The sequence below is a fragment of the Felis catus genome, chromosome C1 (assembly GCF_018350175.1).
Source record: "Felis catus isolate Fca126 chromosome C1, F.catus_Fca126_mat1.0, whole genome shotgun sequence".
Classification (NCBI taxonomy): domain Eukaryota; kingdom Metazoa; phylum Chordata; class Mammalia; order Carnivora; family Felidae; genus Felis; species Felis catus.
The window spans coordinates 140,581,316-140,607,416 of NC_058375.1; the positions used below are offsets into that span (position 1 = coordinate 140,581,316).

General features: G+C 37.5%; 1 long non-coding RNA gene across 1 annotated transcript in view; it reads left to right on the forward strand.

Annotated features, from left to right (window-relative positions):
- Positions 1–26,101, forward strand: part of LOC123379146 — a 326,735-nt gene that overhangs the window by 216,488 nt on the left and 84,146 nt on the right. The window lies entirely within an intron of this gene.

Sequence of the window (26,101 nt, forward strand, 5' to 3'; positions counted from 1 at the left end):
TTGAACTCTTTATCTCGGCCAAATCTGGCCCAGAGGCTATCTTTCCAATAGGAATGTAGCTGCAAAAACCTTGTGCAGAGTGCTTGTCAGGCTAACTGGGCATAGCCTTTGCTATTAGGCAACAAAGAAAGAATGAAAGAGGCTCAGAAGTTCCCAGGAACATGGTGATTGCTATTTGAAGGTGAGCGTATACACAATCTGAGGGAAAATGAGGTTTGAAAATGAATTTAGGCTTTTAAACAATGCAGGCAAAAAGTGTTGATAACTTGAAAAACAGGTAAATTCTCAATTGAAAAATCTTCTTATCTCAGGTTTATGTTCATAATCAGGGATATGCAGCTCTCATTCCTCACTGGAAACCAAAAGCTAAATCACCTTTTAAATATGAAATTTAGATACAATGCTTGGAACATCCTCCTCAAAGAGCGGACCTGCCAGATTCTGTGCTGGTTGAAATGTGGGCTTCTTGCTGGTTCAGGCACACTGTCTTTGTGCTTTTTTAGGCTTATTGTTCACTCTGAGCTTAATGAGTTCATTCAGGCATGTAATGAAGAACAACACTATCACACAAACAATTCACTGAAGTCCAAAGATATGGTGATTTTATCAATTATATTATTCAGTTAGAGTAAATTTGCAATTTATTAAAAATACATAGATTGAGTGGTATCTGGAGTACTGTTGTGTTGACACCCGTGGTTTTCACAGCTATGCTATAAAACAAAATCTGGAATTGATGGCGTTTGATGCAGTCAGTGTAAAGCTTTTGTCTCTCTACTTGCTAGAGGAAATAGATGAGAGCAATGCAGTTGTGGATCACAGGCCCTCTGGTGTGAAATTCATCCTAACTAAGCTGAGAACATTTGATGGCCAAAGGCATGGACTCCCATGGCAAATGATTTTCATTTTCACCTCCACTAGCTTTGGCTAATGGGAAGAACACAAGGCTAACTCCATTGGTTATTCAAGAGTTACTTGATCTAAGCAAATCACTTGCTTTTTTTTTCTCTTTTCTTCTGTTTTATACTAAAGTCTTTTATGGAATTTTCAGAGTGTGTATGTGTGTGTGTGTGTGTGTGTGTGTGTGTGTGTGTGTGTATATATATATATATATATATATATATATATATAAAATCTTATTTAATCTTACAGCAGCTCAGTGAGGTTAGCTGGTCAAGTATTCTCACTTGCGTTTCTACATAAGAGACACTGTTACTTGGAGATTTGAGTGGGAAAGAGTTCAGAGATTTTGACCCTAAGGCCAATGTTTTTTGTTTTTGTTTTTACTATTATACAGCAATGATGCTCTGGACCTCAGTTTCCTCATTTCAAACCAAGGATAAATACACTTAGTTTGTTAACTTAAGTTGTGATGATGACAAGAGATAGTTGAATTTTTAAATGTTGTGACTATGCAAAGCTTTACGTAGTTGGAAAATTATCATCTTGCTTGTGTTAAGTCCAAGGGCTCTTCCTTAGACCATAAAACCTTCTTCTCCACATTCTTCTACAAAAAATGTTCAACAGTGATAACATGTGTATAGACCCCTGGAATTTACCATTGAAAACATTTAAATTGTTTTAATGTTTATTTATTTTTAGAGACAGAGCACAAGCAGGGGAGGGGAAGGGAGAGAGGGAGACACAGAATCTGAAGCAGGTTCCTGGGCTCTGAGCTGTCAGCACAGAGCCCAATGTGGGACTCAAACTCAGAGTGGTGAGATCATGACCTCAGCTGAAGTTGGACGCTTAACCTACTGAGCTTGAGCTAAGCTACCCAGGTGCCCTGATCTGGGGCTCTCTTAAAGGAAGAGTGGAAAGTCATTAAAAAGCAGCCAAATAGGGGCACCTGGGTGGCTCAGTCGGTTAAGCGTCCGACTTCAGCTCAGGTCATGATCTCGCGGTCCGTGAGTTCGAGCCCCGCATCGGGCTCTGGGCTGATGGCTCAGAGCCTGGAGCCTGCTTCCGATTCTGTGTCTCCCTCTCTCTCTGCCCCTCCCCTGTTCATGCTCTGTCTCTCTCTGTCTCAATAATAAATAAAATGTTAAAAAAAAATTTTAAAAAGCAGCCAAATAGAACTCAGATTTGGCTCTCTGTAGCGACAGATATCAATTTTTAAAAATTATGTTAACTTGTTGATGTGCTTCAATGCTATTCTGTTTATTTTCTAGCTCATTGATAAACATCATCCTCTTACTTTTGACTAAGCTTTGCTACATGTAGCCATGATTTTCAAGGACAGAAGTACAAAAATAAATAACTTTTATATTTCAAAAGATGTTATCACTGATTCATTTTTCTTTTTTTAACTTTATTTATTTTTGAGAAAGAGAGAGCGCAAGCAAGGGAGGGACAGAGATGGGGGGAAGAGGATCCGAAACAGGCTCCATGCTGAGAGCAGAGAGCCTGATGCAGGGCTCAAACTCATGAACCGTGGATCATGACCTGAGCTAAAGTCGGACACTTAACTGACTGAGCCACCCAGGTGCCCATGACTGATTATTTTTTCAAGTATATAGAGCAGGATTTGGAAAACTTTTTCTGCAAAGGACCAGCATTTGCAGGACATGTGTTTTTGTCACTAATACTGTTTTTTTTTCACTAATACTGTTTTAATGTACAAAAATAACCATAAATAGTATGTAAGTGGATGAGCATGTCCCAATAAAACTTTATTTATGGACACTGAAATGTGAGTTTCATATAATTTTTTCATGTTATGAAAATTATTCTTCTCTTGATTTTTTCCCAACCATTCAAAAATGGAAAAACCATTCTTAGCTCATCAGCTATACAAAAACAGGTGATTTGGTCCATGAGTCATGTTGACTGAAAACTGATCTAAAGCACAGGACATTCACTTCTACTATAGACACTACTCTATTCAAATGATTCTTTGAGTTGGAAAAGCATTTCTTGAGAGTCTGTTCTCACAATGCAAACTTCTAGCTCTGACAACAAAAATAATACCAGCAGGGTTCTAGAAGTTAGGTGGTCATCTCTGCATAGGAAAAGTAGAAGGACTTCCTCATCAAAGAAGGGAAATTAATTAGCACAATTTGGTATATAACTTACAAAATCTTGGGGCAAAGGCAATTTCACAGGGCTAAATACATCACCACTCTCAATTTGGTGCTCCATAAATATCTGTTGAGTTAATTGAAACTCTTATGAAGTCCCTAAGTTCTTTCTCGTGTAGGAAGAAATGAACATAGAATATAATTGTCTAGCAGACAAAGGGTTAATGAAACGAACCTTTTAGTAGCACTCTTTGCTGCTACTTTATGAAGGGTGATTATGAAAGACTTAAATGACAGTGAGATTTTACAAAAGTGCTAGGCATTAGGGCAAGGTGTGAACAATATCTAAATGATTAGCCATTATGAGCTTGATAATACCCGTGACTAAGCTAATCTATGGCTATAAATTGGATATCTATGGAAACTGCTAAATTCTTCCAGCTCTCCAGTGTGTAATTTAATCATAATGAAGCAGCTAATTACTGCTGTGACCTATTATCTTGGAAGTTCACACATATTCTAAACACCTTTGCCTCATAGTCAATGCCAAGATATGTTAGTACTGAACCGTTAGTTGGTTAAGAGCAAGACTGTGAATTTAGACGGCTGAGGTTCAAATTCTGCTTTGACATTTACTCAGTACGAAACTTGGGATACATTATATAGTCTCTCTTTGCTCTTGGTTTACTCCTTTGTAAAAAATGATGGTGGTGATGATGATGATGATGATGATGATGATGATGATGATGATGATAGTAGTAGTGTTAGCAGTAGTAGTATTTACCAGGTTGGACTGGATTGCTGTGTGAGCTAAATGAATCAAGGCATGTGAAGCTCTCAGAACAACTGCTGAAAGGAAGGCTTCAGTAAGTGCCAGCTAAAAATACACCTTTGGGTCCCAGTCTGATGCTATCAAATCCTATTTATAGGCTGATGACTGCTCTAGTTCCTATCCCTGTGTTGAACTCCACATGTTTTTCACTTGAAGTATTTGTGCATCTCTGCTTTGAAATAGAATATTCATCTCAAAATTATGCCCACAAAACACACTTGACCTCTTTCCCACCCCAAACCTGTTCTCCCCAAATCAAAAGAACTTTATTCTTCCAATACAATTGGCTAAAAAGCAGATACAATCCTGAAGTAATTTTTGGCTTCTTTCTTTTTCTCACATTCCACATTCTATCCACTAGCATATTCTGTGAGTTCTAACAAAATATATCTAAATCCAACGAACTCACGACTTTACCTCTTATCCTAGTCCATGTCACAAATACCTTTTGCTTAGACTATTCTTGTAATGGCCTCCTAGCGAGTCTCTCTGCTTCTGTCCATGATCCCCTACCATCTGTTCTCCATGCACCATGTGTGCTGCTGTATCCACAGCTTCTACACGGTTCCTGGCACATGGTCAGTATTCAATAAGTCAATTAAATGAATGTTTGATCTGAATATTTTAAAGCTACTCGGCTTATCACCTTATGATAGGCACCGAGACGATTTCATTCAGAGTGACGTAAAATTCTAAATAGTCTCTGTTTTTTATAATTGTCATCATAAGTAATTCTTTTAGAAGTGAGTATAGGATGATAAGGTAGGACCGCATAATTTTGAAATATCCATCAGACTAAAATTCTGTGATTCTATAACTTAGTAAAAGCCATAAGGCCAAGAATAAGGCAGGCAAAGAAACCTAGATGGACCCTTTGTAATATTCCTGAAAGATGTGAGTTTTGTGAACCCCGAGTTTGTACCTAAAAGGCTGATTTGTGAGTCCTGCATTTGTACCAGATGTGTATATTTTATATTCACATCCAGTTAGTCAGGACCTACTTATTGTGTGAAAAAGAAAACAAATCACTCTGTTAAACTGATTTTTAACTAGAGAGAAAAAGTAGAAGAATACTTTGTGTCAAATTATGAATCTCTAAATACTTCTTTGGCAGTACTGTTCATCTATGAAACTTTTACTTTAGGATCTTAAATTAATGTGTAATTTCTTCAAACTGCAAAGCTGTTGTTGTTATTGTTGTTGTTTTTGTTAATAAGGTTATGTTTAACTGTTGGGATCCTTAGGTTCAGGATGCTTTTAACATTAAGGGATGTTTTCTCTGACTTCTCTGTAGTGATTGTGTCCAGACCAAGAGATGCTGCAAAGGGCATTTGCCAGCAGCAACATTTTCATTCTTTTGGGCCACAGCCTGTTGCTGAAAGTTGGTATGTCTGCTCTCATTCTTGGCCACTTCCATTCTATAGCATCTCTCCTATCTATCCTTATTTTTTTCTTGAATAAATTAGAGGCGTACATGATTTCTGTGTCTGGACAATTCAGAGACTCATTTTATTAGAAGCAAGAAGACATGGGAAAATATAAAGAAGGAAGAAAAAGAAAGGGAGAAAGATAAAGAGAGAAAGGTAGCTAGAAGAGACAAGGCAAAAAGAAAAGAAGATAGGAAATAAAATTAAGAAAGAGAATTCATTCACGCTCCACTTTTGAATAATGGAGAAGAAACTAATTGTGTGTGTGGAAGGGGTGATGTATATGCACGCATGTACATACCTCTGTCTGCTGAGATGCCTTGAAGCAAAGCTGCACTGAAGCTAATTGCACACTAGGAGCCAGGATTAGGGATTCCTGGAGAAATGACTGATTCTAGGACTGGAACAGGAAAGCTCAAGGTGGACCTGGAACGTCTTATTATAGCAGGAAGTAAGAAAGTGCCCAAAGAATGGCAGAGGCATGTCAAAATGACATGGGAGCAGTCCGAATGGACTTCTGCTGGGCAGATATGGAAACAATTTGAGCATCAAAATATAATAACAACAATAACAATAATAATCATTGCAACCATATTATATAGAATAAGAATTCGTTTGTCTATTCTTATTTAAATTTTAAAAACCAGGCAAATAGAGAGAGAGGACAAAGCCACTCTTCTTTACAGTAGAATCATAACCAACAAATGTAGAAGGAATGGTACAGTTAGAAAAGCATCAATGGATGCTAAACCTGGTGAGTAAAATTTTGAAGAACCAGGATATTCACATCGATAAGTATCTCTAAATAAATTCTGTATTAATTACAGAGAGACAAATAGCACCTTTTCACTGGAGAAGCCTGGTGGATACCAAAGTAAACACCAATACTGGGACCACCAATCTCAAATACCTGCAGATATGATGCAGAGAATGACAAGCCATCACATCCATGCCAGAGCAAAAAAACTTGAATTTAACTATGAGAAAACATCAGACATTCTTTGAAATTATTGCCAGGTACTCTCCCACAACGTCAAGGTCATGAAAGTCAGAGAAAGTCAGAGGAAAGATTCCAGATAAAGATTAAAGCAACATGACAACTAAATATAATGTATGATCGATCCTAGGTTGGATCCTGAACTGAGGAAACGAAACAGCCATACAAAACATTACTGGAACAATTAACGAAATGTGAATATAGACTGGGGATTAGTGTCTTAGTCTGTATGGGCAGTCATAACAAAATACCATAGACTGACTGGTAGCTTAGAAATTTATTTTCCTACAGTTCTAGAGCCTAGAAGTCCAAGATTAGGGTGCCATCATGGTCAGTTTCTTGCAAGAACTCCCCTTTTGTGTGTAGACAGCTGCCTTCCACCATGTCCTCATATAATCTCTTATTTGTGCACAAGGTGAGAGGGAAGGTAGAGAAAAGGCTTTCTGGTATCTCTTAAAGGGCACTAATCCCATTGGGTGGGTACCCTATTTGCATGACCTTATCTAACCTTCATTAACTCCCAAGGGCCCCATCTCCAATATCATCACATTGGAGAGTTAGGGCTTCAACATATAAATTTGGGGTGGGGTGACACAAACATTCACTCCATAACATTCTGGTATCAATGTTAAGTTTCCTGACTGTGATAACTATGCAGGGGTTATGTGAGAGAATGTTCTTACTCTTGGGCAGTATACCCTAAAACTTTTAGGGGCAAAGGAACACACTGTCAAGTTTTTGTCAAATGGATTCAGAAAAAAATGTATAGCTACATGTACAAATAGACCTACAGAATAAATTAAATGGGGCAAAATGTAAGCAATTGGAGAATCTGGGTAATGGGTATAATGGGAATCCCTTGTACATCAAAGTAAAACAATTTTGTGCAAAAGAATCCTTGGAGTTATCTGGTAGACCTTTATTATCCTTCACCAATCAACTTATTACTACTCACCCCAGGGGTTAGCAAGCTTCCTCCATTGTATTTATTCTTTCTTGAAGAGTTGATTAGTTCTCTACCTTTCAGAGAAGAAACATAAATCTAATAGTCATCAGGTAAACAAGGCAAAAAAAATTCTCAGCATTCATAATATCAGGTTAACGGGAGTTAATGTGACATTTCTATACAATGCAATTTAATTGGGAAAATCCAAAGTACCAATTTGAATTTACAAAATTAATCATTTGGAACAAAATTAAAGAAACTTAATTTAACAGTCGCTTACATGAAAATTGGAATCAATAAGCAAGTACAGTATTAACTTAAAATCAAGAAAAACTAAAATTTCTAGCTTCTCTCTTAAAGCTGTCAGTAAGTAACTGATTTTTTTCCTCAAGACAATTGTTCTTTAACTTTATGTGATTATTCGCTTATAATCTATTCCTCATTGAAAACATAATTCTTAATGAGGATTTTTATTCAAAGATAATAACATTTTTTCTGTTTCTGCAGAAAGCAATAATTTACAAAAATATGAACTGACATTCATTGTTTTAAAAATCATAACTTCCTTTTTTTTATCATATAGAGTTGATTTTCTCTGCCTTTCCAAAATACATGAACTTGAAATAGCAAGAATATATCCATTCTCATTTCCCATTTAAGGGACATGTGTCACATCTTAAAAACTTGCAATATATAGGGGTGCCCAGGTGGCTCAGTTGAGTGTCTGACTCTTGATTTCCACTCAGGTCATGATCTGTGAGATTGAGCCCCACATTGAGGCCCAACAGTCAGGCTCTACACTGGGCATAGAGCTGCTTAAGATTCTGTCTCTCCCCTTCTTCCTCTGCCCCTCCCCCACGCATGCTCTGTCTCTTTCTCAAAAACAAACACACAAACACTTGCAATATATAAAACAAAAAGTATTTATGAGTTACAGATATCACTTTTATGCGCACATATGGCAGACTACTTGAAAAGTCTTATTCTTACCTAGGAGGAGGTAGGATATCTGTTTTTAGATTTTTGCCTTCAGTCAATAATTTCCAAGTAGGTTCCCCCGTATATTCTTCTGAGGCCTTGAAAGCTGTGTGCTCGATGCATGTTTAGCACTTTGAGCAGGTAAATAGTGGTAAAAATGATTATAGTTATTCCAGATATGGGCCTATAATTACACTGCTCTCCCTATCACCTTACAGAATAGAGAACTGTATTCCATGGGGTGGAGACCTTCGAGACCTTGGAGAAGAGGTAGCAAAAATTGGAAACAGGAGTATATCCAGGAATGGCATGATGGGTGGATCTGACAATGGTGTGAATTGTGTGGACAACAGGAGGGCAAAAGGTGCCTCCAGTCTGTCCAGGGTGGTAAGGAGAAACCCAATGCAGAGAGAGTGCTGTATGTACAACTTATAGAAGGGTTTATACAACAAAGAGAAGCCCCACATCCAGCTCCCTTTGTGCTGTAAGGAATCATATGGTCAGATGCTACTACCGATGATGTGTTGGCACCTCATCATAGTAAGTTTATTGCCCATTTTGCCTAATTCTTTACTAAAACAACATGTGTCTCACAGAAGGAATACTTTATCTTTCAAATGCCTGTCATGGCGACTTTCTCTCCCAAAGCTTCCTCTCCTTCTGTAAGCCATTTCGCTTCACTTTTTGCACAGCCCCCTTCCCTGGACCCGTACTGAGGCTCCCTGTGAGTCTTCAGGATCTCCCTGCTGTCCTGTGTCATGCGAGGTTTGTCACAGGCACGCGCAGGGAGCCCGCGGGGCTGCTCCGCCTTCCTTTCTGAGCACCCAGAGCAGGCTGCAGTTATCAGTGTGCCGGCTTGCTTTCACGCCTGCTATGTACATTCCCTCTAGCACATAGATTAATTTTTCCTCAGAGAGCCAAGAAGAGACATAAGCATTTTCCTTTTCAAAACTCTGCCGGGAATTTCAAAACAATCTAAAAGGGTTAAAGGATATATGCAGGAAGCTTCTAGCTTCTTCCTTTTGCAGAACCTTGCACCTCAGCTGAGGGACATTTTCTCACCACTTCTGCTCACATCCCCATGCACACACTGTTGGGCATTACTATATCCATGCACTTCTTCCTGACAGCTGTCTTTAGTCCGTCCTACATTTTTAGGGTCATGGGTAGAAAGTTTTTCTCAGGAGCATTTGTGTGGAAGCTGGGAGAGGACAGTTGTATAGGGTGGGTGACATTCTATTATACTTGTGTTTTCTTGGACATGAGGGATCAAGGCCACATAGAAATGTAAAAAAAAAAATAAGCAAGTCTGTGTTAACACAGCTGTGTACAAGGGTATTCTGAAAGACCTGAGGTGATCCAGGAAAAGGTTGGGATGTTTTCTTTTCTTCTTCCACTGACAACAAAATCTATAATTTCCTTATGAAATTTCTGGGAAAGATATGCAGGTGAGGATGTTAGAGCATAGATGTGTGAATACTGCAACTTTTAACCCAAAAAGCACAATCGATTTGCCACTATTGACCTAAAAATAAAATGAGAATGATCCAAATGAAGCTGCATATGGGCTACAGTCTGGTTTCCCTCTTTTATGCCGGTCTTCGGCTACGAGTGATCCTTTTGTCTTTCCCTTAGGGAATACGAAAAAGAGAGAAGGGACAAGATTCGCTAGAACCTTTAAACAACAGTGCTGTCGTGCTTGTGATAGCCATCTCAACATGATGTCATAAGTAGCTGGCATTGCCTTGGCAACACTGCAGTGGTAAACAAAGATATTTTCTGGATGGCTAGAGGAAGTGTGACTTGTATGCTGTCTCACAGCCTCCTGACCCCAAACCCCTACCATGGGTAGAAAAGATTTTCTTTCCTTTTGCTATGAATTTTCCACCTTGGGATAGAATAAGTGATGTAAGACAGTTTTCTTCTTCTGTTTATTTTTATGTTCCACAATTTTACAATGCTGGAAATTTTGTTGAAACAACACTCAAAGTAGAGGATATGATATTCCATATTGAATTCTAAAATCCCCTGTTGTGTGGCATTGCTACAAATGCACGAGGGGACACTCCGTTATGTGAAATCTCGGGGTTATGACAAGTTTGACAAGATGAGCGTGATTGACCTTACCTCATGTGGCCGCACCGCCAAGTCTACTATCGAGGTTCTCAGAAACAGATAAGGCAGATGAGGAATGGCTCTCATGAGACAAACACGGAGCTGCTATAACCAGAGTAGAAAACATAAATCTAGGATATTTTAAAGCATTGTTTAACGAGTAAAATAATGTGATGTGGAGAAGGATAGTGGACAGGCAAACATGGGTTTTTACTCTACAGGCTTCACAATAAAGATTACAAATCATTATTGTTTTGTAAAAGCAAATATACGTTTTAAAATTCAACTGGGAAAAGAGAATGGAAGGAAATAAAATGTGCCCAAAAAAGCATTCATTAAAGTGTTTATTGGTGAACTGTGGCTGTTTTTCATGAGCCACTGATACCTACTTTATTATATAGAAAGACCAAGACAATCCCCAAAGGCAGTGTTCCTTGAGATCTTTGCAATATTTCTCACTTAGAAGGGCTAGCTCCTATGAAGGGAAGTTTTTTTTTTTTTAATATAAGGTTAAAAAGAAAAAAAGATATATAAAGAATGTCCTTATCGGGCACATTAGCATGAATAGCTTTCTGATTTCCTATTTCCTGGGGAAAATCAGATGCTTGGTGGGACACAGAAGCAGAGGGGGCACATTTTGACTGGGGTCCAGATTGGGAAGATGGTTGGGACCTAGAATTTGGGTGGAGATGAGCCCGAGTGATCGTCACCTAACATGCTTGGGTCAAAGCCTGTGATGTGGAGAGGAAACATCCAAGGGGTAAGGAACTGGGGACCAGGGTTGTTACAGAAGCACTTCTGTTCAGGACAAAGCAAATTTCTCTGCTTGCTGAACCATCACCTAAAAAAGTGAAGTTTCGTATTTACAAGCTCTGTTTCTCAAACTAACGAGAACACGTGCATGACTATAACGAGAAGAAGAAAAAAAGAGATTGACTTTTGGCATTTAAAAACACATATCCCTCACTGAGTCTCTGTCTATGGCAACTAAGAGGTTGTAGGAAAAATAATGCAGTGATGGGTAGCAGAGGGTAGGGGAGGCGGTCCATGGAGATGAGAAGAGAGAAGGGAAAAGAGAGACAAGAAATAAGTGGTTTCAGATTTGATTTTTTTCCTTTATCTTGTCTCCACCTACTACTTCATGATTGCTGTAGGTATATAGAGTGCCTTAATTTGTGAGCATCTGTTCATCTGATTTGAATTCCATATTCTCTAGGGGAAATTCTGTGATGCAATTGAACATAAAACGCATTGCAGAACTATTAGTCACAGCAGAGGAGGGAAGGGGGTCTCTTACCTGAGGTGCTGCTTTGAAAATGTCCTCTGATACTCCTGGCTTCCCTAATTAAGTGCTATCAACCCTGCAGATGGTAAAACGATGTATATATTTTGCTGAATTCCCTCAGCAAGGAAGCTGTCAAGAATGCAGTAAGAATGATACTCTTTGAAAAAAGAGAGGGCCCCACTGGAATCTGTAAACTTAAACCAAAGTAAATAACACCTGAAAACTATTTTACAAGACGCTATGAATCTTTGAACTACACTAAAAGATTGAGAATCATAAAAGAAACTTGTTTTTAGGGAGATTTAAAAGGAGGAAGAGCTTTTAGTTCGACCGTAAAGTCTCACTCTTCTCCATCATCAGTGAATTTAGCAAAAGCCAGGTAAGTACATAGTTCCTAAAGAATTTCAAGACAAAATTAAAAATCAAACTACAGTTTTGATGAAATTTATCATCCAAAATGGGACATTTTCAAAATTTTAAGGAGGCATTTAAAAAAATTATTAAGACAGCATGCATAACCCAGGAGTGTCCTGTGCAAACTAGACAACTAGTAGTATTTGCCACCCTTTCTGTACCTCCATCTTCCAGAAGTGGTTGGTCCTGGAACCACTGCTACAAATCTTCCTACAGATTGGAGGAGAAGCCACTGTGACATCTCTCATTGTGTCCCCACATTGTCAAGCCAGAAAGCTGAGGCCCAAGAAAGTTAAGTAGCTTGCTCATGATTTTGTAGTAATCTATGCACCATTCTTCTCTTGTCTCTTAGAAGTAACCTTCCTATAGTTCCTAGATTCTCAGGAATATTTCTTATTGCCTACCTGAGACTAATTAACAACCATAACCATAACAGCCCCAAGAACAACAGTGTGCTTTCTTTTCCTCAGTACCCGGAACTTATAAATTATACTAATTTTTCTAGGCCTCAGTGCATGATTGAGTGCTTTCATATTCAGAATGATGTTCAGTTATGAAATTATAATATTCATTTCTTGATAACAGGAGATTAAATATACCTTTGAATATACTCATGGAGCTGAAGTCTTTGAACAAGCCTAAGTTAAAGGATTTGTGGTTGTAAGCTCATCATTGTTTCTGGATGGTGCGCTCTTTTTATACTTCTTCTTGAATGGAATTTAATTCTGTTCATGTGGAGAGAGAAAAAGGAATGTCTAACACTTAAGTCTCTTTGCACTGCTAGACCTTCTCCCCTTAGAAGCAGATACCAGGAACGAACTCTGCAGAACAGAAGCAAAGTAGCAGTAGAAGCACAAGGAAGGGTAAATCCTTACACTGAGCCTTGAGGTATAGATTGACATCAACAAGGTCTTTGGGACACTATATATACAGACCAAAGCATTCGGGAGAATATTGAAAATCAGGAGTTTTTGCAGGGTGCGTAGAGTATTGGTGGGAAATGGCACTAAAGGACTCTGCATAATGTGCTAAGGAACTCGAGTTTATTCTGTGTCCAGTGGGCAATGACTGAAGGATTGTAAGTAGGAGAGAGATGTATGGTATGCACCTTTTAAAAAGAAACTCAGGTGACTTTGGAAACGCTAGATTGTAGGGGAATGTGACACAATGCAACATAATGCCCAAGGACCAGCTAGGAAGACTCTGGCAAAAGTTTGAATAAGAGAGGGCATATCTGAGCTATGAACTTGCCTGAGAAGATTGATAAAAATCGATGGTTCAGCAAAAGATTTGGGAATTAAAAACTGATGGGACTACATTTTCAAAAAATAAAAATATGTAGTGAAAAGATGTTGAATCACTTAAGGGAGGACTATATTATGAAACATGGAAGAGGAGAGAATATCCAACAGATTTCTAGCTAGGGAAACAGGACGGTTGGTGGCATCCTAAACTGAAGTTATTACTGGAGAAAGAGGGAGAATTAGTTGGGTGTCGGTAGAATAGTGAGTTACATCTAGGTATGTTACTTTTATGTGTACATGGGACATCAGATTCAGATGTCTAGAAACATAAGTATTATCAAGTCCAGCTCCCTTTTCTTTATGAGGATGCTAAGATTCAGAGTAATGAAGTAAATTTAGGAAGATCACGTAAAGTCTTACAGAGGTGGGATTAAAACACCAAGTTCCTGAGATTCAGTGCAGAGTTTTCCTGTGCTTCTTTCTCTGAACCAAAGTCACCATGTCATGTCATTATTTGGTTAGTTTAAAGGAAAGTTGGTTGAGTTTACATTTTAATTTCTGGAAAGATTTTGCCTGAGTATTGCCTTTTTCCTAAGTTATTGCTTTGCACCCTAGCTTTATTTTGGCATTAATTGTCTGCATTAAGAAATTGCATAGGGGTGCCTGAGTGGCTTAGTCGGTTGCGTGTCCGACTTCGGCTCAGGTCATGATAGTTTGTGGGGTTCGAGACCCACATCAGGCTCTGTGTTGACTGCTTGCCCAGAGCCTGGAGCCTCCTTCGGATTATGTGTCTCCTTCTCTCTCTGCCCCTCCCCTGCTCACACTTTGTCTCACTCTGTTTCTCAAAAATAAATAAATGTAAAAAAAAATTTAAAAAGAAAAAGAAATTGCGTAGATCTGCTTGTGAAGCAAAGTTCTGTAAGGAAGATGACACATCTATGTGATGTCAGGGGTTCCTAAGAGGGCTTTCTGAAAGTTTTTGCTGAAGGCAATAATATTCTCTGGGTGTCCCCATTTCCTCTTTTTGTTTTATTCTGTGCAGCTGTGTTGGAAGCAAGCAGAGGAAGTGGAACTGGATTAGAATGATTCTTGAACTTCCCTTTCCAGCATCTGTCTTGCTATGGGGCATTTCAAACAGGAGGCGACCTCACAAACAGGCCTTTGTCAGAGCTAACAGCATGTTTTCCTTCTGAGAAATGCCCTGTGCCTAATGTGGGTTTTAAAAACTATTGGTCATCAAAAGTGGAAGTGTTTGACCCTCATTGGGAGCACTGGGATTGGCAATGTCACTGGTTCCTCAAAGTGAAGGCAGATGTTTATAGGAGGGGATTGATACTGAGAGAAAGTTTTTTTTAGGCTCACATAAAAAAAAGATTAATATTTTTTAAAAGAAACAAGAAACTTTTGGCTTGTTTTTCAGGCTTCAGTGAGAGTTGTCTATAAGACACCACTGAATATTTTTCACAGGCTGTTTCCATCTCTATGATTCCAAAAGATATTTATTTAAAGTTATGGTGACTCAGAGAAGTTTCTTTGGTTATTTTGTTGTCCAAAGATTAGTAGAAAATAGCAAATTTTAGTCAATGACCCAAATTTTCACAATCCCATTTTTTTTGTAAATATCACAGCATTTTCCAGATATTTCTAGGTATGTTGATTTCTTGTAGTGGTTTTGTTCAAGTGGGATTAGCCAGGCGTGACTCCCACATTGTAAATGCTCATTGTGACTTTTACTTTCTAGGTCTTATCACCTCTGGCTTCTTTTCTGAATTACTCCTTAGGCAGGAAAAATTGTGTATTTGTTGTTGTTGTTGTTGTTGTTGTTTGGTTTTGCTCTGTTTTTTTGGCTGTAGTTAAGGCAGAGCCAGATATTTATGTTTATTTAATCCATGGCCTTGTTGTCTTAGGACAAATTCTGTAGCTGAACCACTCACCACCAAACAATATATACCTGAGTATACCCTGGGGCATGTCTCTACTTCAGGGGGATACAGTCTTAAGCTGTGACAAGTCCTCCAACTTGTGACACCCAGGTTATTAGTCCCATAGTCACTTTAGTCAGGAAGTTTCCCACGATCTGTTTCAGAGCCTAGTGGTTAAGATTGGATCCATGTATTAGCCCCACTGTGAATGACATACTTGCTAAAATGTGCGCCAGTGGCTTTGAACTCCTTGATCACATGGAAGAGGGGAAGGAAGGAGAGAGAGGAGTTAAGCTCTGTGACTATCTGATTCCCACGAATGATTTGCTTGTTTTGTTGCTGGAGCACTGTAAGACAAATGCTACTCACTTCTTTCAAGAAATCCCAGCTGCAGAAGGAGTTGCTGACCACAACAGAGGTTATTGCCAAAATGCTCTATTGAAGTGCTGTTGTGGCCCAGAAATAGTTGCAAATAAGCAAAAGTTCTCAGGAAAAAAAAAAAAAGGAAAATTAAAGCTCATGGCTTATGGAAACAAGATAAAAAAGCTTTATCTATGGTTATGTCTATATAAACATATTTTGTGGGTTTAGGGACTTGTTCTGACTGTTGTTTGTATTATTCAGGCCCTTTTGTCCAAGAAGAGTTAGAGAAATATTTCCCTTGGCTTAGATGAAATCAGGTGTCAATTGGTGGCTTTGTAATATGTTATTTTAAAATCCTACATACTGTGAAAAAATAAGATATAGTTAATAATTTGGCTACTTTGCTTAGAAAAGGTAAATTTTGATATTATAGCTGTCGGCAGAGCATGCAGGTTGTTTACTTGCCTTTGAATGAATTATAATAAGAGAGAAGTTTTTGACCATTTGGAGACTTTTAGGGAGTCAATAAATAACACCCCTTTTTTTCTTTCCTAAGCTTGGAACCTACTGAAAGATAAGACAAAAACCAAACAAAGAGAGACCAAAATAAGAGTTTTATTATGAGTAAAAGCTGCATCAGAGAATATAATTTAATATGTGGACAAATGGACATCTGATATCTTTCTTTACTCTCCAAAATGGATTTGAACTAGCACTCAAAACCGCAAGCATCCCACTTACTGGGGTGGGGATTGGCCACATGGTTGAAAGCAGAACATGGTGCCCTCTCTGTATAAGCAACCATCTCTCCATGTAAGGGAGCACAGCCCTCAAGAGGCTTCCCCCAAATTCATACCACATTGACTTATTCTCCCTTAGGGAATTATGGAAAAGGAATGAGAAGAAAGGCCAAGGAAAAAGCAGGAAGTCCCTCATAGAAATATAAGGTAAGAGAAGTTGAGCCTCCTCTTAACATCCATAAGCAGAATAAAGAGAGAAGAGACAATGAATTATAATTGGTAATAAAGAGAAAGGTCAGTATGATAGAAGTTCTAGGAGTGAGGTAGGCAAGACAGTGAACCTACTGGGTTAAGGGAGTTAAAAATAGGGGAGGACAAGAGCAAATGGAGATAGAGACCAGTGTTTATCACCACTTTTGCTGGTTCGGATGGACAGGTGAAAGACTGAATGGTATATTTGACAGGCTTAAAGGACTGAGAGTACAAAGTCCCCAGTTCTGTCAAGAAGGAAATTCTGGTGGACCTTGCTTTCTTGAGATTTGGAACCCCAAAAGGCTGCACCTTAGCAGAAAGATAAACTGAAAGTAAACAGGTTCTCACAGAAAGAGAAGCTCATTTTAGGATCCTCTTAATCCCTATAATTGAATTGAGCTTATCCCAGGTAGGAGGTACTCATAGGCACCCAATAGAAATGAACAAAAAGACTTCCTGATGGAGTATCCTATCCTAGTCCTCAATTTATTTCTATAAACAATATTACAAATAAAATGCCTGGCACATAATTTTTTAAATCCACACACATGAAAGGACAAGATAAGATGAATAGAAATAAATGGAAACACCAGACAGTAGAAATAGATAATCAGGGTTTCAGATATTGGTGTTTTCAGACATAGACCTCTAAAATAACTATTCTTTCTACTGTTCAAAGAGAAAAGAGACAAAATGAGAATTCTGGTAGAAAAAAACTAGAAACTTTAAAATCTAACCATACTGAACTTCTAAATTTAGTACTACAGTAACCCAAATTAAGAACTCAGTGGGTGAGTTAGTTGCATATTAGATAGAACTAAAGGAAGAATTGGCAAAATGAAATATAGGTCGGAAGATGATATATCAAATGGAATGGAGAGACTAAAGGGATGAAATATACAGAAAAGAGCATAAGAGTAGATACAATGAGGAAGTGGAACACATTGAAATCCCAAAAGAAAAGGAGAGAAAATACAGGGCAAAAGCAATCTTTGAAAAGAGAATAGATGAGAACTTTTGAAAACTGATGAAAGTTACATAAAAGAGCCTGAAAATCTTATACATAATACATTTTTTCCAAAAGTATATCTACATATGTAAAAGTAAAATTCTGAAATAAAACAGGCAAAGAAAAAAAATGTTTTAATGTTTATTTACTTTTTGAGAGAGAGAGAGAGGCAGAGTTCAAGTAGGGGAGGGGCAGACACACACACACACACACACACACACACACACACACACACACACACACACACAACTGGAAGCAGGCTCCAGGCTCTGAGCTGTCAGCACAGAGCCCAACGCTGGGCTGGAACTCACGGACCGCGAGATCGTGACCTGAGCCGAAGTTGGACGCTTAACTGGCTGAGCCCCCGAGGCGCCCCAAGGCAAAGAAAATTTTTAAAAATCATCTGTGGATAGGACTGTTGTTGATGAGAAGACAAAGTAAATGTAAAGAATCAACAATAGGGCTGAGAGCTGACTTCTTAACAAAAACAGTGGTAGCCAGGAGAAACACCATTACAAATCATGATGTCTGATTGGGAAAAAGAAAAAAACAAACAAAAAACTACCAACCAATAAATCAATACTTCATGGAAAATGCTTAGAAAATGAAGATGAAATAAAAACATTTTCAGTCAAAACAAAACAAAACAAAAAAACAAAAAAAACCCAGATGTTTGTTTCTTCATGAGCAGATCCACAACAAAATCAATATTAGTTAGCAATCTTTAGGCAGAAGAAAAATGACTCCATGTGGAAGCTCAGAGATGCTTCCAGGAGAAACAAGAAAGATAAATATATCCTTAATAAATTAGTATTGTCTGTACAAAATAATAAAATTTTTTATTATTTGATATATAGAGAATTAAAAAATTATAACAATTGTGTAGAAGTTGGGAAAATAAAGTAAGATTATTACTTTGTCTATGAAGAGAGTAAAATAACAATCAATATAATTTTTTTATAAGTCTCTAGGTGAGCACTGAAAAATGAGTAAAAAAGCATACACCTCCCAAGGTAAGAGGGTAGGTGTTAAAGTAATAGAAAATAATTCCAAAAGAAGAAAATAAAGAAGAAAATAAAACAAAGCAAATACATAGAACAGGTGGGATAAATAATAAAAAAAAGAAAGAAAAGAATAATATAGTAGATTTAAATTTTACATGGAAATGTAAAGTTGAATAGCTAAAACAATTTGAAAAGGAATAAAGGGAATCATTTTATCTGATTTAAAGACTCATTATAGAGCTATAATAAAGACTGTGATATTGACAGAGGAATGGACAATTTAGGTGGATGGAATAGAATTGCAAACCCAGAAATAGCTCCACACAAGTACCACCAGCTGATTTTTGCCAAAGGTCAAAAGCACTTCAATGGGTGAAAGATAATCTTTTTAACAAATGGTGCTAGCCTATCGGATATCCATATCCCACACCATAAAAAAATAATGTAAACCTCATGAAAAAACTGTCCAAAAATGGATCATAGATTTAAATGTAAAGCATAAAACTATAAAGCTGATAGGAGGTAACATAGAATAAGATCTTGAGGATGTAGGGCTTGGTGAAGAGTTCCTAGACATGACACCAAACACAAAAAGGAAAAATAGATAAATATCACTTCATCACAATGAAAAATTTTGCTATGCAGAAAACCATATGAAGAGGATAAAAAGATAAGCTATGGACTGGGAGAAAATATTTGCAAAGCGTACATTTTACAAAGAATTCATATCTAGAATGTAGAAGAACTCTCAAAATTCAACAGTAAAACACTCCAATTAGAGAACAGGCAAAAGATATGAAGAGACATTTCATCAAAGAGGATATATGAATGGCAAATAAACACATGAAAAGATGTTCAGCATGACTGGCCATTAGGGAAGTGCAAATTAGGACCAAAATTAGACATTTACTACATACCTATTTAGAATTACTAAAATAAAAAGTAACACTATCAAGTGCTGGCAAGTATGTAGAGAAATGGAGTCTCTCATACATGGGAGTGTAATATGGTACAGTCACTCTGGACAATCATTTGGCAATTTAAAAATTAAACATATGCTTGACATACCTGGTATCAGTTGCATTGCTGGGCATTTATCCCATAGAAATGAAAATGTATTTCCACACAAAAATCTACACTTGATTTTTCATAGCAGTTTTGTTTGTAATAATCCCAAACCGGAAACAATGAAAATATCTTTCAATAGGTTAAACACACTGTGGTACATCCATACCATGGATACTGCTCAGCAGTAAAAAGCAAGAAACTATTGATACATGCAGCAACTTGCATGGGTCAAGGGCATTATTCTTACTGTGGAAAAAAGTCTCATGTTACATAATGTATGATTCCGCTTATATAACATTCTCAAAATGGCAAAATTATAAGGATAGAAAACAGATTAGTGGTTACTATGGGTTAGAGCCAGTGGGGTGAGGGGTGGCTGTGACTATAAAGAGGTAGCATGAGAGAATACTTTGTGGTGATGGAATAGTTCTGTTTTGATTGCAGTTGTGGTTGCACAAACCTACACATGTAATAAAATTACATACTATGCACACACATTGTAATCATGTCAAATTCTTGGTTTGGATATTATACTATAATCATATAAGATATAAAGTGAATGAAGGGTACAGGGGTCCTATCTGTAGTATCCTCACAACCTCTTGTAAATGTATAATTATTTCAAAATGTAACGTTAAAGAAACTGCAAATTTATCAGTAATTATATTAAATGTAAATGGATTAAATGTTCCAAGTATAAGACAAATATTACTAGACTAGATTTTTGTTTTTTTAAAGCCAAATCCTGTTTCCAAAGGATATTTTTAAAACATAAGGATAAAGAAAGTTTGACTATAAAAGGATGGAATCACTAACCAAAGAAAGGTGGCATAACCATATTTATATCAAAGTAGGTTGAAACAAATACTGCTTATTGAATAATCACGTGTTTTTGAAAATCCGTGTTTTGAGTATTTGTATAGTATCATGGGTTAGCCAGACCACAATTATCCTATGACTGAGATTAAAAAACAAAACAAAAATTTATGCCTCACTAATGATGGAACAGAACCATCTCTCTCTCTCTCTCTCTCTCTCTCTCTCTCTCTCTCTCTCTCTCTCACACACACACACACACACACACACACACACACACCCCATATTGTAATAGCTTACTTTAACATCAACTTAATTTTTAAGTAACTTAAAAAATTCGTAGTGCATTGTTATGGTTCATCTGATGACTATTTCAAAACTTTCTAACCAAGTTATTCTACACACATGGTTTTGTTTTGTTTTGTTTTGTTTCTTTTTTCATTGTCTGGTTCTAACTGCTGAATGAGCTGACTGTTCAGGACCTTTTGGGAATAGTGTATATTCTACTGTTTTAAGTTTGCTTGTTTATTCTCCCATTTTAGTAGTAGCCATGTCTGGATTTCATAAATATATCTATTGATTTTGTACTTTAGCTTTCCAGTATCATAAAACTGTTCAGAAAACAGCATTGTTATTAAAATGAAGAAAGTAAATGGATCTCTCTGGGAAGAGGAATATATAGTGAGCCTCTAGAAAAGGAACTAAAATGAGTCCTTATAACCATGTGTAATAATAGCTATTTTGCATGTTATAATCACCTTATTCCATTTCAATTTCTCCTGTGGATTATCTTTTCTTTTTAATCTCAGACTTTTCAGTAATGATCCATCGTGAAGAAACCCTGTTTGAAAATGAAAGCACAATGTGTTCTTCTAAGAGTTAGATGCCATTTAAATTTATTTTTATGCTTATCCTGCCCAAATCCTAATAGCTGTTTGCCCAACTCAGGAACAAAGTATTTGTTATTATTGTTATTATTAATATTATTGCAAGATAATGATTAATTAGACCATTTTATGTTCATGTTAAGTTTTATATTACACAAGACAATTCTCACAAACACTTTTATATTTCACCTTTATGACTGTGCTAATCTTATTCATGGCAATCGTTATTATTCACATTTTTAGAAAAGGATACTGAGGTTTAAGGGGTTACATGCTTTATCCAAACCACACAACTATTCAATGGCAGAGCATGGTCTCAAACCCACTCTTCATAACTTCAGTCCCAGTGCTATTTTTACCTTGTCACACTGCCTTCTTTTACTGATGGAAGTGCAGTAGATCCTGCTTTTGGGAAACGGGTGTCTCAGGAAGAGTGTACATTCCTCATTCTATGCTCTACTTCAGGCTCTCCTTTCTCTGGAGCCTGGCTAGTGCATGGGGACCAGGCTGTTGTAATCTGCTAGCTGTGAATTTGTCTTTCCTCAGCAACTTTATACGGTTGTTTCTGCAACAGTATGTGGTCCCATGGCAAATTCATGGCAGACTGATTGCTGGTTTTCTTTGCCTCCCAATGTCAGTTGAAGCCAAAGTGTTTAAATAAAATCCAAATCAGGCAGAGTGCAGTGCCAAGCACAGCCCACATGAAAAGCCCCAACTTTGGAAATAAGATTGGCAGTGTTATAAGTATTGAATATTCTGATAAAATTTCGCTGATGAAATGCAGTTGAAGACTGCTGAAGAAGAGAAATGAAAACAAAGCATTGGTTTATCCTCAGTAAAGAAAAAAAAAAGACAACTTTATTTGGATTCACATGGTAGTCTAATTATTGATTTCATCACCACAAATGAAAAACAGAAGGACTATAAAGAAGTTAAGAACCAATGAAAACATTAGAAAAAAGTGGGAAGACAGTGGAAGGAATGTAGAGAAATTGTATACAGGGGTATAAAGAACAGTCACCTTCAGAAGAGCCTTTTGTAAGTAGGAAAGATAGAGTCTGCAGTCACTTGCATTTAAAAATTTTTTAATGTTTATTGTTTTTGAGAGAGAGCGGGAGAGAGAAAGAGAACGCAAGCAGGGGAGGGGCAGAGAGAGGGAGACACAGAATCTGAAGCGGGTTCCAGGCTCTGAGCTGTCAGCACAGAGCCCAGCGCAGGGCTCGAAACCACGAACTGTGAGATCATGGCCTGAGCTGAAGTCCGATGTTTAACTGATTGAGCCACCCACGCGCTCTGTATTTTAAGTTTCTGTGCATTGAAAGCCTGGTGCCTGTCTTGAAATGAGCTTGAGAATTGCACAGTGGCTGGGATGTAGCTAAGCTGTTTGCAGATGATGGAAAGGTGGCCTTGTGCACACAAAATCATTTGAAATCATTTTTTCTCTAATGTATACATTAAAAAAAAACTGCCTTAGATGACTTTCCTTTTATGATGGCTTTTGGAGTGTCTGCTGTTTTAACCATACCATAGAGCATCTGCTCTGTCATATACCAAATCGGCCTTGATTATTTAGAACTTAGACAAAGTCAGTCTAAGAACTCCAAAGAAGATAATCAGGAAAGAAATTTAAGAAAGTAAGGAACAAGCTTTAGTAAAAGAAGTTGAGACTTTTTGAAGAGGAATTTGGAGGGAAGGAAGATTTAATTGTGGGAGTATGATGAAGAGTGGGTTAGACGATTTGGCCACTGCCCCGATTCCTTCAGTGGGTCTGTGCTTCCCAAACTTCAGTCATTCTCAAAATGTGTTCTTGATTTTTTTCATATCAACCTTCACTTGTTCAATTTTTCAATTGTTTTTATTTAAATGTTTTTAAAAACAATTTTACATGACATAAATGGAAAACCAGTAACACCTTACATAAATAGGAAGAAGTATAAAAGGAATATAATACAATTTCATTAAATTCTAGCAGTGGGCTATTGTTTGCTCTAAATTCTTTTTTTAATGTTTATTTATTTATTTTGAGACAGAGAGCATGAATGAGGGAGAGGCAGAGAGAGAGGGAGAGAGAGAATCCCACGCAGGCTCCACACTGCTAGCACAGAGCCCAATGTGGGGCTTGATCTCACGAACCACGAGATCATGACCTGAACTGAAATCAAGAGTCAGATGCTTAACTGACTGAGCTAACCAGGTGCCTCTGTTTGCCCTAAATTCTGATCTTGAAGCCTCACCTTTTTGTTAGTGCTGGAAAGGGAGATTAACATGTGTTAGAGGAGTTTTAAAGTTACGTCATCATTAAACTGATTCTTTTCAACACAGTCATTTTAAAAGAAAATTGTGAATTGAATCATATTATTAATTTGTGGAGTCATACTATTGTTACTATTTGGTGGTTTTTTTTGTTTTTTGTCTGTTTGTTTTTTGTATTGCAAGTAACAAAAACCAATATTAGGAGGACATGAAGTAGATAATGTGAACTGATGACTGTAAAGTTGTTTCTAAACATCACTACTTCAGTGAATCAGCTCCACTATCCACCACTCCTCATGTACAATTTGTACCTCTCTGGTCAAGAGAGAATATTTCCATTTCTTGAATAGTGAGGGCAATGCAGTCTGAGCAACAGTTCCACAAGAATATATGCAATGGGAGTGTGATAATTTTATCTGTAAACTTGACTGCCATGGGATGCTCAGATATCTAGTTAAAGATTATTTCTGTGATGCGTGTGAGAGTGTTTCTGAAAGAGATAAGCATTTGAATTGGTGGACTGCATAAGGCAGATGGCCTTCTCCAGTGTGGGTGTGCATTGTCCAAGCCGGTAAGGGTCTGAATAGAACAAAAGAATGAGAAGAGTTGAATTTCCTTCTGCCTGATTGTTCAGGCTAGGACATTTATCTTCTCTGAATCCCAGTGCTCCTGGTTCTTAGACTTTTAGGCTCAGACTAGAATCCATACCTCTGGCTGGCTGTCTAGCTCTCAGGTCTTTGAGCTACACCATAGGCTTTCCTGGGTCTCCAGCTTACAGAGGGCAGATTGTGGGGGTTTTCAGGGTCCATAATCATGCAAGCCAATACCATATCAAAAATCTCTTTATATATACAAATGGTTTTGTTCTCTGGAGAATTTTGACTAGAAGAAGGAGAGGGGCTATTCTTCCAAAGGAACTTGGAGCTCTGGTACCACAAGAAAGAAAGAAATGAATGTTACATAGTTAAAAGCCAATAAATGAATAAATATCTGCTACAAGTGTTTATTGCCCTGAATGGGTACCACTAGTGGTTTACCATAACCCCAGTCCCCAAACTCTGGGAAACACTGTGCACAGAGGGTTACTGTCCTTTCTGGAAGAGCATCTATAATGGCCTTGTTCAGGAGCAGAGGGCGAAAGAGTTTGGGACTGTGAACTACTTGAAAGGTTTGTGAAGTAATCGTAAGGACAAAAAAAGTCATTGAAGCATGGGAATAACATGACAAAAATGATGACATTAATCTTTTTTTAAGGTGTCATCAGCAGAGAGGATTTCAATAATAGAGTAATTTAGGCAAATCCTCCTACTGTTCTGAAAAGCTGGATAAAAGTAGAAAAATACCTGATTACAACCACTGGGATTATAACAAGGCTATGATAAATTAAGGAGCCAACATTTTAGAAAAGAGGGAAACTCCATACAGACCTCTGCTGATTCTGGGGGTCAAAAGTGGCTGAGTGGTTGAGACATTGAACCAAGCCTTCAACAGATTTATGAGGCAAGGAGGACCACAGGAATCTTCAAAGCATAAAGCCTGAGGAAGACACATCTCCTCCATATTGTAGATGAAACACATAAAGATGTATACTGATTCTTGCACTTAGCACAAAGTTTTCAAGATTGATCCATGTTGTCACATGTATTAGTGCTCTATTTTTATTGCGAAATAATTTTCCAGTGCTTGGATATACCACAATTTATTTATGCATTCATAAGTTGATTGGCTTTTTTGGTTGTTTCCGCTTTTTGGCTATTATGAATAATGCTGCTATGAACATTCATGGACAAGTTTTGCATGGATGTATGCCTTCACTTCTCTTGGGAATATACCGAGAAATAGAATAGCGGGGTGATGTGGTAAGTCTATGTTTAAATTTTTTTTTTTTTACCTTTTGAAGAGCAGAATTTTATTTGTTTTTAATTTTTAATTTAAATTTTTAAATTTACATCCAAATTAGTTAGCATATAGTGCAACAATGATTTCAGGAGTAGATTCCTTAGTGCCCCTTACCCATTTAGCCCACCCCCCTCCCACACGCCCTCCAGTAACCCTCTGTTTGTTCTCCATATTTATGAGTCTCTTACGATTTGTCCCCTTCCCTATTTTTATATTATTTTTGTTTCCCTTCCCTTATGTTCATCTGTTTTGTCTCTTAAAGTCCTCATATGAGTGAAGTCATATGATATATATCTTTCTTTGACTGACTAATTTCACTTAGCATAATACCCTCCAGTTCCATCCACGTAGTTGCAAATGGCAAGATTTCATTCTTTTTGATTGCCGAGTAATATTCCATTGTATATATATACCACACCTTCTTTATCCATTCATCCATTGATGGACATTTGGGCTCTTTCCATACTTTGGCTATTGTTTATAGTGCTGCTACAAACATTGGGGTGCATGTGTTCCTTCGAAACAGCATACCTATATCCTGTGGAGAAATGCCTAGTAGTGCAATTGCTGGGTCGTAGGGTAGTTCTATTTTTAGTTTGAGGAACCTCCTTACTGTTTTCCAGAGTGGCT